Genomic DNA, 19,833 nt, shown 5'->3' on the forward strand with positions numbered 1-19,833 from the left:
GAAGACAGATCTGATGTGGTGTGTGTGTGGGCGGGGAGGGGAGGGCGGTGGACAGGTATCTCTGAATCTCTGATTGCTTCAGCATAAGCACCGGTCATTGGCTGCTCTGGCCTTTCCTCCTCTTTTTCTGCCATCCCACCAAAAGACCCCAGCGGAAAGAGCTTTCACAATTTTGGGTAGAGGAGAAGTGCAAAATTACAGGCATTTGAACAGAGCAGTTGCTTTCAAAAGTGTGTCCTCCAAGATCAAACCGAAGAAGGTTTGTATCGTCTGCTGCTAGGAAATCTCTGCTCTGGGAGAAGTTTGCTTCTGGCACCTGAAACAGTGTTTACCTTCACACTCCAAGCCGCACACGTTCCGCAGGTAAGCCCTGGTGAGCTGTGTCCCGCAGCGGTCACACCTAAATGGTCCAATCCCGGAGCGGATGAGTATGTGCTGGTTTAGGTTCTGAACACCGGGGAATCGCACCCCACGAGGGGCGAAAAGGTTCGTGTGGACCATGTGGACTTGGTGGTTCCCTACTGATGGCAGAAGAAGGTGGAATTAGTAGGGATACTGAACCTCTGCCAGTCCATCATCATCATCTGCATGAGCAATAACCCTCCACGCGCTTTGAACTGTGGGTAACCCTTCAGTGACGCCCCATCTACTGAGCCTGCGGGCAGTGCTGCTCCTGCTCCCCGCCAGGGGGCGCAGTAGCGGAAGCTGGGAGAGCCTGGGAGGAGGAGCGGGAAAGGGAGAGGCCAGAGGGGAAGCCAACGCAGCTTGCAGCCTCTTCCCTCCCGTGGGAGGCGGGGCTGAGAGGACCTCGTCCCCAGTCTCGGTGCTTGGGCCCCAAGGACATGCCAGCCCGGCCTGCACCATGCCTATAAGGTGGGACCATTCCTAGAATATATTTCCATAGTTTCTCTTTTTTTTTCTTCTTTAATTTTTAAGAAAAAGGCCTTTTATTTAAAATTTATTATAATACATATTAATCAGAGAATTCTTTTTGGGTTATTTGCTATCATTCATTAAGTTTGGAGGTTTTTTGTTTTTTGTTTTCTGTTTTTTGTTTTTTTGTTGCCGTTTTGTTTTGTTTTGTTTTGTTTTTTGCCTAAAACTAGAGTAATATTTCACATAAACTTGGAAAGCACAGATACGCGCTGCAATTTGGGTGGCAATGTTGATACACATCTATAAAATCTGCGTTGTTGGTTGTGTCGTTTAGGTCTCTATTCCTTGATCTGTCTTGAATTGAGAGACATGTATTAATCTCTTCTATGATTAGCTTGATTCTATTCCTCCAAGCATCTGTAATTCTATATCCTCTCTACAAGAAAGGTGTTTCAGTGATATGGGAAACATGATAAATAATTATAGCAATTGTTATATTTTCATTGTGAACTCTCAGCTTTATATACCTGTCAGCTTTATAAAGTGACCTTTGTCTTTTTCAGTGCTTCCCGGTCTGAATTCTGGCTTGTCGAATATTAAGTAGGAGATTCCTTTTCCACTTTTCATCTACCTATTCTTGGTTTATATTTGTCATTCTTTTATTATATTATTATCATTATTTGAGAGGGAGAGAGAGCGAGAGCTGGGAAGGGGCAGAGGGAGAGGGAGAAAGAGAATCCCAAGCAGACTCCACTACCAGCATGGAGCCCATCATGGGGCTTGATCCAACCACCAAGAGATCAAGACCAGAGCCAAAATTAAGAGTCCGGTGCCCAACGGACTCAGCCACCCAGGTACCCTTTATTTTTAAGTTTTCTAAATACTGTTTTATAAGATTGGTGTCTCTTATATATAATACAATCTCAGATTTCATTTTATTAGCTATCTGGAAATCTTTGTAATTTGTGAGTTAAATAAGCACAATGCCATGTTTATATGATGAAATGTTCAGTTTTTCTATAATGAAAAAAAATTAGATTGTTGTCTAGCTGAACTATTTTATTTGTGGCATATCTGTATAATCTTTTGGCATACTTCCTGAGATTTTTCATGTTTATTACACCCCCCTGGCATTTGAAGTCAATCTGGCTGGATATGTAATCTTTACTTCTTATTTTCTTTCCTTGATGAACTTTAATTCACTATTCCATTGTCTTTAGGCATAAAGTATGGCTGTCAAAAGGCTGATGTCAGTTTGATTTTTTTTTTCTTTTGTGAAGAGGAGGATAAACTCCTCCTTTCTGCCAGAATATTCCTGTTTTAAAACAGTTGCCCCGTGTGTTCTCTCCTTTTACTCTCCAGTCTTCTGGGTTGGGTAATAAATTACCCGGTCACTCTAACTAAAAACAATTTAGGGGCACGTGGGTGGCTCAGTCACTTAAGCGTCCAACTTTGACTCAGGTCATGATCTCATGGTTTGTGAGTTCGAGCTCCACGTCCGGCTTTGTGGTGACAGCTCAGAGCCTACATCCTGCTTCGGATTCCATGTCTCTCCCTCTGTCCCTCGCCACTCTCACTCTGTCTCTCTGTCTCTCTCTTTCAAAAATAAAGAAAGAATTTAAAAAATTTTAAAAAAGCAATTTGGATTTTTCCATGAAGGCTCAGAGGATACTTTTTTCTCTCATTTCCTTCAGAATTCAGGTTTTACTAAAATATGTCTCAGCATTGGCCACTCAGAGTTGGTTTTCCAAAGTATGAAGTGTGTTCTTTCAATACAGACTTCCAAGTCAGCTTTATTTCCAGAAAGATATTCTTGGATTATAGCTTTTTCCTCTTGCTCCATTCCTGTGCTTTGGTTTTCTTCTTCGGGTGTCCCTTCACTCAGATGTTTTCTTGTGTGGCTATCGCTTTCTGTCAAACCATTTTATCCATGTGTTTTTTCTCTCATGACATTATCCTGGAGTTAATTCACTCTTCTGTTCCATGTAGCTTAATCTTTTCTCAAAAATGACTTTTACTTCTTTCAGTAGCAATTCTTCCCTGGTTCTTCTCCAACCTCTTCTTTCTCCAGGCATCTTATTTCTGAGTATTTCTAAATGCAAGATGCACTTTGTTCTCATAAGTGTTATTGTTTTTGTAATTTATTCCAATTTAATTTGATATATTAGGTTACAGATTGCCTCTGCTTTGAAGTCGTGCCGTTCCGGTAAAGCATCATCACTTTTTAGAATTCTCATTCTATTTTTCTTGTATTTTTTGTAAAACTTCTATGGGATCTGGATCTAAAATTTTCCCTTGTTTGTGTTTAAGTGAGGTGACTTTTCCTCTACTCTTAGAAGAGGAGGTGGATCTTGATAACTTTTCTAGCTACACCACCCTAGAGATCTAGATTCTAGAACTTCCTTTTATTGTTATAATACAGTTCCCAAAAATACGGCTTAAACCGTTTTGAAATATTCAAATACGGTCTGTCTCCAACTTCCGTGTGGATCCTTTTTTCTCTTTTTTCCCTACTATCTCTGTCCCTCTTATGTGGGCTCCACTCACAGAAATTTCATCGCCCCACGGGACTTTTCTTTGGATGGGTCTTTGGTTGACTAATTTAGAGCCTTTAGGGGCCAGACTGCCCCACCATGATTCTACTATCGCTGTAGAATCCTTCACTCACCTGCAAATTGGAGCTTGCACGTTTCATGACCAGTTTTGTTGTCCTCCTCAGTTTTCTGTCTTTCACTTTGGGGCAATAACTCTTTTTTTTTTTTTAATGTTTTTTTTAATTAATTTTTGAGACAGAGCATGAGCAGGGGAGGGGCAGAGAGAGAGAGAGAGACACAGAATCCGAAGCAGGCTCCAGGCTCCGAGCGATCAGCACAGAGCCTGATGTGGGGCTCGAACTCACAGACTGTGAGATCATGAGCTGAGCTGAAGTCAGACGCTCAACTGACTGAACCATCCAGGCACCCCTGGGACAGTAACTCTTAATGGACGTTGTGTCCTATGTCTCACAGGGACGTTAGAAGTCACTTTAGTGTCCCTCCACTTCCTTGCTTACAGTTACAGAAATGACTCGTGTTGTTGCCTCAGGTTTGTCTCCACATCCCTGCTGTTAGGGGGGCAAAAAGTGACCCCATCCCCACATATTATTGTAGGTGGTGTCCTTGGGTCTTTGACTTCACTATCCTGTGTATAGTGACGTTGTCTTTCTTAATACAGTATATAGAGGTCAAGAAGGATTTTTAAATATCCATTTTTTTTCCTTTTGTGTGTTTTTTAAAATGTTTATTTATATTTGGAGAGAGAGGGGGGGGATCATGTGCAAGTGGGGGAGGGGAAGAGAGAGAGGGAGAGAGAGAGAGAGAGAGAGAATCCCAAGCACGCTCTGCACTGACAGTTATGGGGCTCTCAGTCCCATGAACCATGAGTTCATGACCTGAGCTGATATCAAGAGTCAGACACTTAACTGACTGAGCCACCCAGGTGTCCCTTTTTTTCATTGTTTTTTAAGGTTTATGTATTTTTGAGATACAGAGAGAGAGAGACCAAGCGCAAGTCAGAGAGAGGTAGAGAGAGAGTGAGACATGGAATCTGAAGCAACTCCCAAGCTCTGAGCTGTCAGCACAGAACCGGATGCGGGGCTCGCACCCCTGAACTGTGAGGTCATGACCCGAGCCGAAGTCGGATGCTTAACCAACTGAGCCACTCAGGAGTGCCCCTTTTATCCATTTTTAATGGAATTCATTATTAAAAGTTGTAGACATGATTTTAAGATCATTTTTCTATGTCCACTATTTTCCTTTCCTAAGAAACAATTTCTCTCCGTTTGGATTTTGTATGTAAAATAGATGTAGATATGATTTTCTCCATAAAATATATACCAAATAAAATGTATACCTAACTGATATATATTATATATATATAATTTATACATATAACTTTACATATATATATTTATATATGTTATATATATAACTTTATGATTTTGTCTATAAAATCTTAATTTGGATATAACCTTGAGTGGAACTTCTTTTTTCTTGTTCTGCTCATGTCTTCATTTCTGGGAGTCTATATTACCTCTCTCCAGGCTCTCAAAACTCCCAATAAAGGACCACATATTATAATGGCAGCAGAGAATGGTCAGTCTGAGAGGTGTCTAGCATGTTCCTGTCGTATACCTTTCAGGATAGCAGCTTCTCATCTTTCCAGCCTTTTCCAGCCTTCATTCACAGGTAGAGGGGCCTGGTCCAGCTCCCTCCTCTCCTTTACGTGGGATTTTCTGATTCCACTCCCCATTTTGGAACCCACTTTCCCCCAAGAGGTGAACTATCTTATAATTCCTATGTTGTCCCTATGGCCAGGTGGCCTATAACTCCAGCCCTAAGCTTCTAGTTCACAAAAATATATCTGGCTCCTGGACACAGCTATATTTGATGGCTAATTTATTGTTTACGAGGGAGTGATGGTAGGTAATGGGAATAGTTGCTAAGAATGTTCTTTATGGGTGAAATCATGGAGCCATCTTTATTAGAACATTTTATCAGGTACTTTTTCAAGGTTTTATCAAACCATTTTAATTAAACCTAATGAGATATCAGTGTACTAGTTAGTAATCAGTTACCGGTTGCCCAAAGGTGAATGGGAACAAATGAATAATCTTCAGAGAATGAAAACACATAGATGCATAAATAAAAAATATTCAGAAGTATCTTCAAAATGCATACACAAAAACATCTTGCAAATTTAAATGGGTACCTAATGCATGGGTACAGATTTTCTAGGTGCAAAGTCCATGAGGCAGTAAAGTGGAAACAAATGCTTTACCTCAGAGGAAACATCCTGACATTTCTATGGTCTTTTTTTTTTTTTTTTTTTTTTGCCCCTAGGAATTAAATAGGCATTTCCCATAGAATAAAAGGGGCACTTACTGTACAAAGGAGGCTCCCACTGAAGTTCTTGATATCTTTATAAATTACTCTCAGTTAATTTAATGAGACATGCATTCAATGAAACAAGGTAGCCTGTCCCAACTGGTAAAGTTTAGATCAGTGTGTTTTCTTTGATGAAATTTAAGAGTGAACCAACACTGCCAGAAAAGATTTCCAGTGAGGTGAACTTAGCTGGGGGCTACAGAGTCAGTGTAACAATTACCAAGAGGTTCTTCAGGTCAGCGAGGCGAGGTGGCTTGTCACTCAATCTCCTCAGCCTACACACTTGCTTCTACACTGCAGGTTAACCAGGTCCTCAGATTAGCTGCTGCTGGGAACCAGTTCATGCTGCCTCGTGACATTATTTCAGTTTTCATGTACCTTTGAAATGATTCAAGGAAATGTATATTTGTGCCTTTGTATGCTCAAATCAGGTTGTGTTCTTATCTAATTTTAAATGAAATGCCTCTTGATCAACTCAAACTTTGGGACATAAGTCCTCAGTATTTTAACAGTGCAATTACAGAACAATGGTCCTAAATCTTTTTATTTTTTTTTTCTTTACCAGCAATAAAAAAAAGTGAGGGAGAGGACCTACATATCAACAAAAGTGGTGCAAATAGCAGTGATTATCAAAGGCAGATAATACTACCTTCTTCCCACTGCAAATTACTGGTAAAGCATACTGAAGGGGAAAATACTCTGCAGAATATTACTTAAAATATATAATGTATTTTTTTAAATTTTTTTAACGTTTTATTTATTTTTGAGACAGGGAGAGACAGAGCATGAACAGGGGAGGGTCAGAGAGAGGGAGACACAGAATCTGAAACAGGCTCCAAGCTCTGAGCTGTCAGCACAGAGCCCGACGCGGGGCTCGAACCCACGGACCTCGAGATCATGACCTGAGCCGGAGTCGGCCGCTTAACCGACTGAGCCACCCAGGCACCCCTATAATGTATTTTTTTATTGGAGATGCATGTGTACCTGGGAATACAGTAAATATGTATATTAAATATTTGTGTACATTTTTCAAATATGTGCAATCATATATTTCTTGATAGTATCCTTTTTTTAATGACACCCAAGGAAAATGTATTCCCATAGTAAATTACAAGGAGCATTACATAAGTAAAAGTTTATAATTATATGATGAGATATTTTACAAAAGTTGACTAAAATATTATATGAAAGATGATTTATTATTCATTTTGAAGCTATAGAACCAAGTTCCACTATGCATTAATTTTTAAGGAATGTAAATTAGACATCTATTTACTGCCTCATCATTAGTGATAAACTTTGACTGTAATTTCACAACTCTATATTGACTTACTTTTCAAAGTTTCTAAGTTCATAGGCAGGAAAAGTAGAAAAGATTGAGATGTATAGAGACTTAAGATGGCAAAGTAGTATGGGGACTCTGAGCTTGTCTTGTTCCCTAAATGCAGCTAGATCAAAAACAAACCATTTTTGAACACCTAGGAAATAGATCTGATGGTTAACACAACAATTTGCGTTCTTTGAGCCATAGAACTTGGCAGATATGTGGTGCAGAGAGGTGAACTGGGGGAGAGAAAAGCCACTGAGCAGCGGATGGTAGGGAGCCATTTTCACGGAGAGAGGACAGGGAGAGAAAGAGAGAGAGAAGGGGGTGACAGCACAGCACATCAGGATTGCACAAGAAAAGCCCTTCCCCTGAAAGTAGCTGGAGAGAAAGACAGAAAGAGTAAAAACACTCACAGAGGACTGGACAAGAAATCTGTTCCTCAAAACCATTGACAGAGAGAAAGGGGAGGGTTTCGATACCACCAGGATTCTATAAACAGTGGAGCTCAGTGCCTGGGGAGGAAATAGGGTGAATCCCTAGGAACGAGCAGCACAGTCTGAGGGATCTGTGTGCCACACAGGGAGAAGTGGGTCCCCTGCTTGGAGAGCATGTGGGAGAGGTGATATGGCTTCCCACAGGCAAAAATCGTGACGGACCCCGGAGAGCTGCCACGTTTACTGATTCCGGAACAAAGATGCCAGAGTGCAGCAAAACCTGGCACCAGCTTTGTTTTCTGATTTACCATAAACTCTGAGCCTCTGCCTTTCCATGATCACACAAACATTCTCTGGGACCAGCCAGCCCCCAGTTTTTGCTTGGTGAGAACCTCCCTCAGGGAATCAGTGTGGATCCAAGCCATGGGGGCCTCTGCAGTGTATGGTTTTGAAACACAGCCCCATTTGAGATAAAACTCTGGAAGGAGTCACCACCTGGCAGGCAGACAGCTTGGACACAGACAGGGTACAGGAAAGGAGTGGATGGAAGCCTGAGACAAAGGAGGGGTGCTTGATTGTGTATCTGTGAGGACACAAAATTCCTGCCCCAGAGACTAGAGAGCTGGGTGAAGCCATTTTCACCTCTAGCGTGCATGTAGGGAGAGAGCCCAGTGAGCTAAGCAGTGCCACCAAGTGGAGAACAGAGCCATTATACCAAGCCTTGCCCACCTGTGCCCTCCAGGTATATCTCCCAAAGACCAGCACAGTTCCTTTCTATCTTCTTAGTCTAATGACTGTAGTGTGCTGCAAAGTTTCAGTTCTCAGGGAAACTGGATGTAACTTCATTCAGCTTTCATTCTGTTTGCTTGTTCGTTTGTCCATTTTCTTTGCTTCTGTTTTCCTTCTGTTGTTTTCTGTTTTTCTTTCTTTTCTTTCTCTTTCTTGGATACAGAAAGACCAATTTTTTTTCATTCTATTTTCTTTATTTTATTTTATTATTTAATTTTTAAGTTTTTAAAACGCTTTTATTCCTTTCTCCTATTTCCCTTTTCTGTCAAGCTTCTCTTGACAAGCAGAACGAAACACACCTAGGATCTAGCTTTCTTTACTTGACTTGTTTTGTTTTTATTTTTTTTTTTCATTTTCATTTTTTTTCTTTTATTAATTTGTTCTTCCTCCAAAATGACAAGGTGGAGAATTTCACCCATAAAAGAAAGAAGAGGAAGAAATGATGGCCAAGCATTTAATCAACACACAAACAAGTAAGATGTCTGTATCGAATTTAAGATCACGATTATAAGAATACTAACTGGGGTTGAAAACAACCATAGAAAACACCAGAGAATCCCTTTCTGCAGAGATAAAATAACTAAAATCTAGTCAGGCCCAAATGAAAAATGCTATAATCGAGATTCAATCTCAAATGGATGCTGTGGCAGTGAGGATGGAAAAAGCAGAGCAGCAAATCAGTGATATAGAAGATACAATTATGGAAAATAATAAGGCAGAACAAAAGAGGGAAACAACGACAAAAGATCATGATACAAAACTTAGAGAACTCCGCAACTTATTAAAGAGGAATAGCATTTGTATCCTAGGAGTCCCAGTGGATGAAGAGAGAGAAAAAGGGGCAGAAGGTTTATGTGAGCAAATTATAGCTGAAAACTCCCCTAACCTGGGGAAAGACATAGACATCAAAATCCAAGAACCACAGAGAGCTCCCATTAGAGCAACAAAAACTGACCATCACCAAGGCACCATAGTCAAATTTGCAATATATACAGACAAAGAAAGAATTTGGAAAGCAGCAAGGGAAAAGGAAAAAAAAAAGTCCTTAACCTATAAGGGAAGACATATCAGGTACACAGCAGGTCTTTCCACACAAAATAGGCCAGAAAGGAGCGTCAAATTGGATTTAAAAAAATAATAATAATAAGACCCATCTATATGATCTATATGCTGCCTACAAGAGACTCATTTTAGACATAAAGACAAGTAAAGATTGAAAGTAAGGGGATAGAGAACCATCTATCATGCTAATGGACATCAAAAGACAGCCAGAGTAGCCATACCTATATCAGATAAACGAGATTTTAAAACAAAGACGGTAACAAAAGATGAAGAAGGGCATTATATCATAATTAAGGGGCCTATCCACCAAGAAGATCTAACAATTGTAAATATTTATGCCCCCAACTTAATTGCCCAACTAGAGAAATTAATCACAAACATAAAGAAACTCATTGATAATAATGGCATAATGTTAAGGGACTTTAACACCCCATTTACATCAATGGACAGATCACCAAAGCAGAAAATCTACAAGGAACCAATGTTTTGAAGTCATTGTTAAGACTGGATGGACTTAACAGATATATTCAGAACATTTCATTGAAAGCAGCAGACCACACATTCTTCTTGAGTGCACATGGCACATTTTTCAGAATAGATTACATACTGGGTCACAAATCAGCCTCAACAAGTACAAAAAGATTGATATCGTAGCATGCATATTTTCAGATCAAAATGCTATGAAACTTAAAGTCAACCACAAGAAAAAAATGGAAAGACCACAAATACTTGGAAATTAAAGAACATCCTACTAAAGAATGAATGGGCTAAACAAGAAATTAAAGAGGAAATTAAAAAGTACACGGAAGCCAATGAAAATTAAAACATGACAGTCCAAACCCTTTGGGAAGTATATAGCAATTCAGGCCTTCCTAAAGAAGGAAAAAAAATGTCTCAAATACACAATCTAACCTTATACCTGAAGGAGCTAGGAAAAAAAAAAAAAAAAGACAGTAAATAAAGCCCCAAACCAGCAGAAAAAGGGAAATAATAAAGATTAGAGCAGAAATTAATGATATTGAGGAAAAAAAAACAGTATAAGAGATTACCAAAACTAACAGCTGGATCCTTGAAAGAATTAACTAAGTTGATAAACTCCTAGCCAGATTAATCAAAAATAAAAAAGAAAGGACACAAAAAAATAAAATTACAAATAAAAGAAGAGTGATCATAATCGACACCACAGAAATACAAACAATAATACTATAAACAATTATGTGCCAACAAATTGAGCAATCTAGAAGAAATGGGCAAATTCCTAGAAACATATAAACTACCAAGACTTAAACAGGAATAAATAGAAAACTTGAACAGATCCATAACCAGTAAAGAAGTTGAATTAGTAATCAAAAGTCTCCCCCAAACAAGAGTCTAGGACTGAATGGCTTTCCAGGGGAATTCTACTAAACATTAAAAAAAAAAAAAAGTTAACACCTATTTTTTGAAGCTGTTCCAAAAAATAGATATGGAAGGAGAACTTCCAAACTCATTCTATAGGTTCAGCATAACGTTGATTTCAAAACCAGACAAAGATTCCACTAAAAAGGAGAATTACAATTTACCTGATGAACCTGGAGGCAAAAATTCTCAACAAAATACTAGCAAATCAAATCCAAGAATACATTAAAAGGATTATTCACCACAATCAAATGAGATTTATTCTAGGACTACAGGGATGATTCAATGTCCACAAATTGATCAACATGATACATCACATTAATAAAAGAAAGGATAAGACCCACGTGATCCTCTTAATAAATGCAGAAAAAACATTTGACAAAACTCTTAAGAAAGTATGGATAAAAGGAATATACTTCAACATCATAAAGGCCATCTATGAAAGACCCACAGCTAAAATTATCTTCAGTGGGGAAAAACTGGGAGCTTTCCCCCTAGGGTCAGGAACATGACAGGGATGTCCACTCTCACCACTGTTTTTCAACATAGTACTGGAAGTCCTAGCTTCCACCATCAGAAAACAAAAAGAAATAAATGACTATAAATTGGGCAGGAAGAAGTCAAAGTTTCACTCTTTGCAGAAGACATGATTCTCTACATGGAAAACCCAAAAGACTCCACCAAAAAAAAACCTGATAGAACTGATACATGAATTCAGCAAAGTTGCAGGATATAAAATCAACATACAGAAATTGGTTGCATTTCTACATACCAATAATGAAGTAGCAGACAGAGAAATCAAGGAATCAATCCCATTTACAATTGCACCAAAAACCATAAAATACCCAGGAATAAACCTAATCAAAGATGTAAAAGATCTGTATGCTGAAAACTATAAAAAGTTTATGAAAGAAATTGAAGACACAAGAAAACATTCCATGCTCATGGATTGGGAAGAAAAACATTATTAAAATGTTGATACTATCCAGAGCAATATATACATTCAATTCAATCCCTATCAAAATAACACCAGCATTCTTCGAAGAGTAAAACAAACAATCTAAAATTTGTATGGCACAACAAAAGACCCCTAATAGCTATAGTAGTGTTGAAAAAGAAAACCAAAGCTGGAGGCATCACAATTCTTGACTTTAAACTGTATTACAAAGCTGTAATCATCAAAATGGTATGGTACTGGCACAAAAGCAGACACATAGATCAATGGAACAGAATTGAGAACCCAGAAATAGACCCACAAATGTATAGCCAACCAATCTTCTACAAAACAGCAAAGAATATCCATTGGAAAAAAGACAGTCTCTTTAGCAAATAGCGTTGGGAAAACTGGACAACAACACACGGAAGAATGAACCTGGAGCACTTTCTTACACTAAAATAAAATCAAAATGGATGAAAGACCTAAATGTAAGACAGGAAGCCATCAAAATCCTAGAGGAGAAAGCAGATAACAACCTCTTTGACCTGCACCACGCAACTTCTTACTAGTTATGTCTCCAGAGGCAAGAGAAACAAAAACAAAAATGAACTATTGGGACCTCATCAAGATAAAAAGCTTCTGCACAGAGAAGGATACCATCAACAGAACTAAAAGGCAACCAATGGAATGGGAGAAGATATTAGCAAATGACATATTGGATAAAGGGTTAGTATCTGAAATCTATAAAGAACTTATCAAACTCAACACCCAAAAAAATCAATCCAGTGAAGAAATGGAAAAAAAGACGTGAGTAGACACTTTTTACAAAGAAGTCACCCAGACACATGAATATATGTTCAACATCACTCATTGTCAGGGAAATATAAATCAAAACCACAGTGAGACACCACCTCACACCTGTAAGAATGGCTAAAATTAACACAGAAAACGACAGATGTTGGTGAGGATGTGGAGAAAGCGAAATCTTTTTTCACTGCTGGTGGGAATGCAAAGTAGTGCAACCATTCTGAAAAATAGTATGGAGGTTCCTCCAAAAATTAAAATTAGAACTACCCTATGACCTAGCAGTTGTTCTACTAGGTATTTATCCAAAGGATACAAAAATGCTGATTCAAGGGGGCACATACACCCCCATGTTTATAGTGGTGTTATAAACGAATAGCCAAATTACGGAAAGAACCTAAATGTCCATCAACTAATGAATGGATAAGAAGATGTGGTATATATGTACAATGGAATATTACTGGGCAATCAAAAAGAATGAAATCTTGCTATTTGCAACAACTTGGATGGAACTAGAGTATATTATGTTAAGCAAAATAATTCAGTCAGAGAAATGCAAATACCATATGATTTCACTCTTATGTGGAATTTAAGAAACAAAACAAATGAACATAGGGGAAGGAAGGAAAAAATAAGATAAAAACAGAGAGGGAGGCAAAACATAACAGACTCAACCATAGAGAACAAACTGAGTATTGCTGGAGGGGTGTTAGGTGGCAGAATTTGCTAACTGGGTGATGGGCATTAAAGAGGGTACTTACTAGGATGAGTACTGGGTGTTATAACCTGATGAATCAATAAATTCTACTCCTGAAATTATTACACTCTATGTTAACTAAGTTGGATTTAAATAAATAAAAGACTAAATAAAGAAAAGATTGAGGTATGAGTTATTATAACATGATGGATGTTCATAATAACTAAAAGGTCGAGATCTGAGATCAAAGTGAAAATTATTTTTTAAGGTTAGTTGTTAAAGGACTAATAATATATATCTATATTATGTACATCATATACTGTATGTACTATATAATGTACATCAAAATCACATATTTTTTAGAAAAATTATTAGTTAATTGAAACTTAGGAGTATAATATACTTTTTAGGGAAAAACTACGTACTGAAATTTAATACTTTTTATTTTACAAGGAACTCTGCCTGAGTGTCAACCTTCAAAGTTTATGAAGTGATGATGGCCTATTTAAGCAGAAATGTTGCAAACACGATTTATAGCTCATAATTTGAGAATTCTTTAGCCTCAACAGAGCATTAAAAGATAAAAAGATATTTATTTCATGGAACATTTAAAGGATAGATTTCAATGACATTTTTTTTTCATTTGTATTGGATATTTGGAAATTGCCATGGCTATAATGGTGTCTCTCAGTCCATAAGAAAATAAATTCCTGAAGAGAGTGTATCCAAATTTTTAAAAGATTCTGTGAAGACTTCAATTCCAGTAATGACAGACCAAGTAATGGAGACATACTCCCACTTGGGACAACTTGGAAACCTGAGTGTGATGGTTAATTGTATGTGTCAACTTAGCTGGGTCATGAGTGCCCAGATACCTGGTTAAACATTATTCCTGGGTATGTCTGTGAGAGTGATTGTGGACCAGATTAACATTTAAATCAGTAGACTGAGTGAGGAAGGTGAGTGGGCCTCATCTAATTCTTTGGAGTTCTGAATACAATAAAAGCTGACAAAGAATTCTTTCTCTCTACTTGTTTTAGAGGACTTCAGTCCTCTTCTGCCTTTGGACCCAGACTCTATACCATCAGCCCTCTGGGGTCTCCAGCTTGCGTCCATAACCATGTGAACCCATGTCCTAAAGCATATATCTTGTACACACACACACACACACACACACACGCACACACACACGCACACGCACACGCACACCCCTTATTGGTTCAGGTAGTGTACTGAGCAAATAAAAATAAGATGTGCACAGAAGGATTGAAGGCATCAGGCAGTTAACAAATTAGAGACGAATTACTGAGTCAAGATGCAAGAGACAGCAAAACTTCAGAAAGGGAAACCAGCATCTGGAAAGACGATATTTCCATGAAAGCACCTGAGGAACTGTGTGGTGCCTGTCAGAGTCAAGTACTAGGGATACAAATGCTACATTTTAGGGTCTGCCAGCAGGAACAGGTGGGTGTAACAAAGATTTAAGTAGTATGATAAGGAAGAACTGAAAATGAAGCAACCACTTGCCCGGACTACATTTGAGCTTCAAATCTGAATAACACAAAAAAGCTTGATCAATACCTAAAACTGAAATAAAATTTTGCCTAATGCTTTGACACCCATAAGCCTAGAAGAAATGCAGAGCTTCTCTTTGAAAGAAGGTAACATCAACCTACCTAGGCCTTAAGTTACTTCTACAATTTCTATAAGCAACTTATATACATTGGCACATGATTAAAAATAACCAGCACCAAGAAAAACAAATGGCAATCAATAGAAATGGGTCTGCAGTAGAAACAGACCAACAAAGCCTCTAATACTGGAATCATGTAGGTAAATTTTGTCACCCCTACATTTTTATATTAAAACTATAATTGCCACCATAATTCAAATACAAGAAAAAATAAAATAATTCACTGAAAAAGGACCGAATAACAGGTGAATCTATATAAAACGTCTACAACAAAAATTTGTAATCATTTACACTATGATTTCAGACTGCAGGTTTGACTGCAGATTGGAAAAGGTGGCTGAATATTAATAACTAAAGAGATCAAACCATTCATAATGAAAGACTTATAGGGGAAAAAAAGATGATTGGTAGCAAAAGGAGAAACAAAAGGAATAGTATGAGAAAAACGGACTTGTGTTTAAATGTACTGAGTCCCACAGGGCAGCTATAATGGGAGGAGTAGCACCATTTGAAACACATCAAGACACCGTGCTGTAGATTCAAGGAGCCCTAACTTCTCAAGCATGGTTAATTTTTTTAACTTGTATTTGTTTCTGAGAGACAGACAGAGACAGAGCATGAATGGGGGAGGCGCAGAGAGAGAGGGAGACACAGCATCCAAAGCAGGCTCCAGGCTCTACGCGGGGCTCCTACCCACAAAACCGCGAGATCATGACCTGAGTCGAAGTCCGATGCTCGACCGACTGAGCCACCCAGGTGCCCCACAAGCATGATTAAAATACATAGAAACCACATCTAGAGATATTTCTCCTATCACTGTAAGACATAAATTACATAAATTACTAAGAAAACAATCTTTAAAGAAGCCAAAGGTAAAACGTGTAAGATATTAACAGGAACAACCATGAACAAAAATGACTCTTCCACAGAAATACTTGGTTCCTAAGGGTGAGGGTTTTCTCATGTTGCCCCATAGCCTGGGCCTTCTTCCCGTCTTCCAGAACAGGGCCTTCACCTGAGCAGTGGATCACCCTGGAAAGGGAGGGACCAGGTGGAGGGAGGATGTGATATCACTGAAAGTCCATTGGTTTAGGTATTCATATGCAATGGTGAAGCATTCTTTCTTTCACTGTCTCTACTGTGTGTGTGTGCATGTGTGTGTGTGTGTGTGTGTGTGTGTAGACAGAGAGAGAGAGAGAGAAAGGGAGAGAACGAAATTAATGAAATAAAAATAAAATTCATATCAGGAGGAGGTAAATAGAGTTAACATTTTCTAAGGCTTTTGCATTAATTGAGAAGACGACAATAGTACCAATGAATATTATATAGACTTTGATGTATATTGAAATCTCCAGAAATAGTAAAATAGCGCATAACCCACAAACTACAAAAGGAAACATCCAAAAACAAAAATAAGCCAAAATAAGTCAATAACAAAAAAAGAAAAAAAAAAAAAAAGAAATCCAGAAGAGGTAAGGAGAGACACAGAGTAAAATGGTGGATTTAAAGTAAAGTACAGTATCTAAATGTTTACATTGAATATAAAGTGGACTCAAAGTTCCAATGAAAAGGAAGTTGTTAGACTAAATAAAAAAGCAAAGCAAAACAAACTATGTTCTTTTAATGAAATATGCCTAAATCATAAGGAAGCAGAGAGCTTGAAAGTCAAAAAACAATAAAAGATATACTTCACTTAAACCCCAATCACAAAAAGTACCTATATTCATTTCAAAACAAAACAAAAACGAAAATGAAAACAAATTGAGCTGAAAACATACCAGAGATTAAGAATGAAAGTGTTTCATTTATCAAAATGGATTCAGCAAAAACATGTTGCAATTTTAAATTAGTATGAGCCTGAAAACATGGCCTCAAACTACATAAAATATAAAGTTGACCAAATACCAGCAGATAAAGACAAATCTACAATCATATTAGTGATGTATTTTTCCTCTTTTAGTACCTGATAAAATACACAATTGAAAATAGTGCTGAAATATATAAAATGTAAGCAATACAATCAACTTCACCTAATAAAAATATATAGATGTTTATGAATAAATGACCCACAAATGAATCTACAAATATAAAATATACATCCCATTCAAGCACATGTAAAATATTTGAATATTTTATTAGAGTATAAAACTAGTTTCAAAGTATTGAAAAGACTGAAACTATAAACAGTACCTTCCTTAGTCATAATTTAATTTAATTAGAAATGAATAACATAAAGAAATATAGGTGTTTTAAAATTAAAGTGTAGAGCTCTAAATAACCCTTAGGTCAAAAAAAATTAAACCAAATACTAATAGAAATGTCACCATCCAAAAATGTGGCATAAATGCTAAGTAGTATTTAGAGAGAAATTTATAACCTTCTATACATGTATTAGAACAGAAAACAAGTGGCAAAAATCTCAAGAAGTTATAGGGAAATTAACAAAAATCCAATGAAAATAGAATGAGGTACAAATAACCAATGTCTGGGGCGCCTGGGTGGCTCAGTCGGTTAAGTATCCAACTTCAGCTCAGGTCACGATCTCGTGGTCCGTGAGTTTGAGCCCCGCGTTGGGCTCTGGGCTGATGGCTCAGAGCCTGGGGCCTGCTTCCTATTCTGTGTCTCCCTCTCTCTCTGCCCCTCCCCCGTTCATGCTCTGTCTCTCTGTCTCAAAAATAAATAAAAATTTTAAAAAATTTAAAAAAATACAAAAAAAATCCCAAATAACCAATGTCTGAAATGAATAAGAGGACATCAGATCACACAGCCATAATAAAATAATAAGGTGACAATATAGACAAAGTTATGCCTTTATCCCAATGAATTAAAATATATGGGAAATATGCAAATTTATTTTAAAAATGTAATTTGTCAAGACCAAGACTGACTTGTGAAAACTGAGCAAACAAATTTTCTTATAACTGTTCATTTGAATTAGTCATCAAAGACCTTTGCGTGCACACGCACCTGGATGTACACACACACACACACACACACACATACATATACACACACTTTCTAGTATCCAGTAACTTCCCTATGGAGTTCTACCAAACACTCAACAACAAAGTATTTTCAAATTGCACAATCATCTCTAATAATAGGGAATACTCCTCAGTTTATATTATCTTCACTTTGTTTCAGAAACATTTTTAGTGGAAAGTATATATTTAAAAAAAAAAAGGTGGCAAATTGGTGGCTCAGTTGGTTATGCATCCAACTTGGGCTCAGGCCGTGATCTCACAGTTCGTGAGTTCGAGCCCCACATTGGGATCTCTGCTGACAGCTCAGAGCCTGAAGCCTGCTTTGGATTCTGGGTCTCCTTCTCTCTCAGCCCCTTCCCCACTTGCACTCTGTCTCTCAAAAATAAATAAACATTTAAAAAATATTTTAACAAAGAAAAAAAATCCACTCATAAGCTTAAGTGCAAAAATTCTACATAAATATTAGCAAAAAAAATTTAATTATATATAGAAGGACAATGTAGTGTGAGCAGGTTCGACTTATAGCTGGCATAAGATGTTTGATTAAAAGCAGTAAATACAAAGGGAAAAAAAAAAGAATCCATCAGAAACAAGGAATACTGCCAACAGGCCCACGGGACCCATGTACGGGTTATGTACTTCACGAGGTGGAGGTGAGCTGATAAGCAGTTGCTACCTTACTTGTGTGCAGACACTGTCCATTGTGATTATTTGGGGTCTCTGCTGCTCTGCTGTGCCACTTGTCCACGATTTTTTTCTTTTTCTTTTTTTTCTTTTTATTTATTTTTTTTTCAATATGATATTTATTGTCAAAGTGGTTTCCATACAACACCCAGTGCTCATCCCAAAAGGTGCCCTCCTCAATGCCCATCACCCACCTCCCGTCCCTCCCACCCCCCATCAACCCTCAGTTTGTTCTCAGTTTTTAAGAGTCTCGATTTTGATTATAACCTCTGGGGGAGGGGAAGTCCAGTAAGAGGATATCCACCTGAAAAGAGCAGTGATCAAACAGTATAATTCTTCACATAAACACAATAAAGAGAACTATCTGATGATCACCTAAGAGGTGCCTCAAATGTATTTGGTAAAAAGTAAACACATGTTTATAATAAAACATCTTATCATTTGGGGAATAGAAAAGAACATTCTTAATGTGATAAACATACATAAAAATACCTAAAACAGTTATCTTCCTTAATGGTGAAATGTTGAAAACTCTTCATTTGAGACACAGAACAAGACAAGGATGTTTTTGGTTTTAATTTTCTTTAACGTTTATTTATTTTTGAGAGAAAGAGAGAGAGTGAGAGAGAGAGAGAGAGAGAGAGAGCAGGAGTGGGGGAGGGGCAGAGAGAGAGGGAGACAGAATCTGAAGCAGGCTCCAGGCGCCTAGCTGTCAGCACAGAGCCCAGTGCAGGGCTCAAACCCACAAACCGTGAGATCATGACCTGACCCAAAGTCCCATGCTTAACCGACTGAGCCACACTGGCACCCCAAGACAAGGATGTTTGACTACAATACTTCACCTCCAGGTTGGGTATGAGGATTTTGCCAGAGCAATAAAACAATAATGAATGAATGGGTAAATGTATGAATATTGAATGGGAAAAAAATTAAGCAATCATCTCTCTGATTGCTTCTACAAAAAAAAAAAAAAAGAAGAAAAAAAAAAGAAATTCCTAAGGAGGCACATTTAGTGCACTGACAAAATCATCTACAGGTGAGGGAATGGAATTAGTGAGCTTAGCAAAACTGTTGGATACAGGGACAGTTTACAAATGACATGCTAGCGGCAAAATGTAAAAATGAAAGTCAAGAAACATACCATTTCGATAGCTTCAAAATATCAAAAACATACTAATATTTTTAGTTGGTTATAAAATATAAAAGAAACTACCAAATAACAT

General features: G+C 37.8%; 1 pseudogene; it reads right to left on the minus strand.

Annotated features, from left to right (window-relative positions):
* Positions 1 to 276: 276 nt before the first annotated feature.
* Positions 277 to 864, minus strand: LOC115501426 (annotated as a pseudogene).
* Positions 865 to 19,833: the final 18,969 nt, after the last annotated feature.

Source organism: Lynx canadensis, chromosome A2 (assembly GCF_007474595.2).
Source record: "Lynx canadensis isolate LIC74 chromosome A2, mLynCan4.pri.v2, whole genome shotgun sequence".
NCBI lineage: Eukaryota > Metazoa > Chordata > Mammalia > Carnivora > Felidae > Lynx > Lynx canadensis.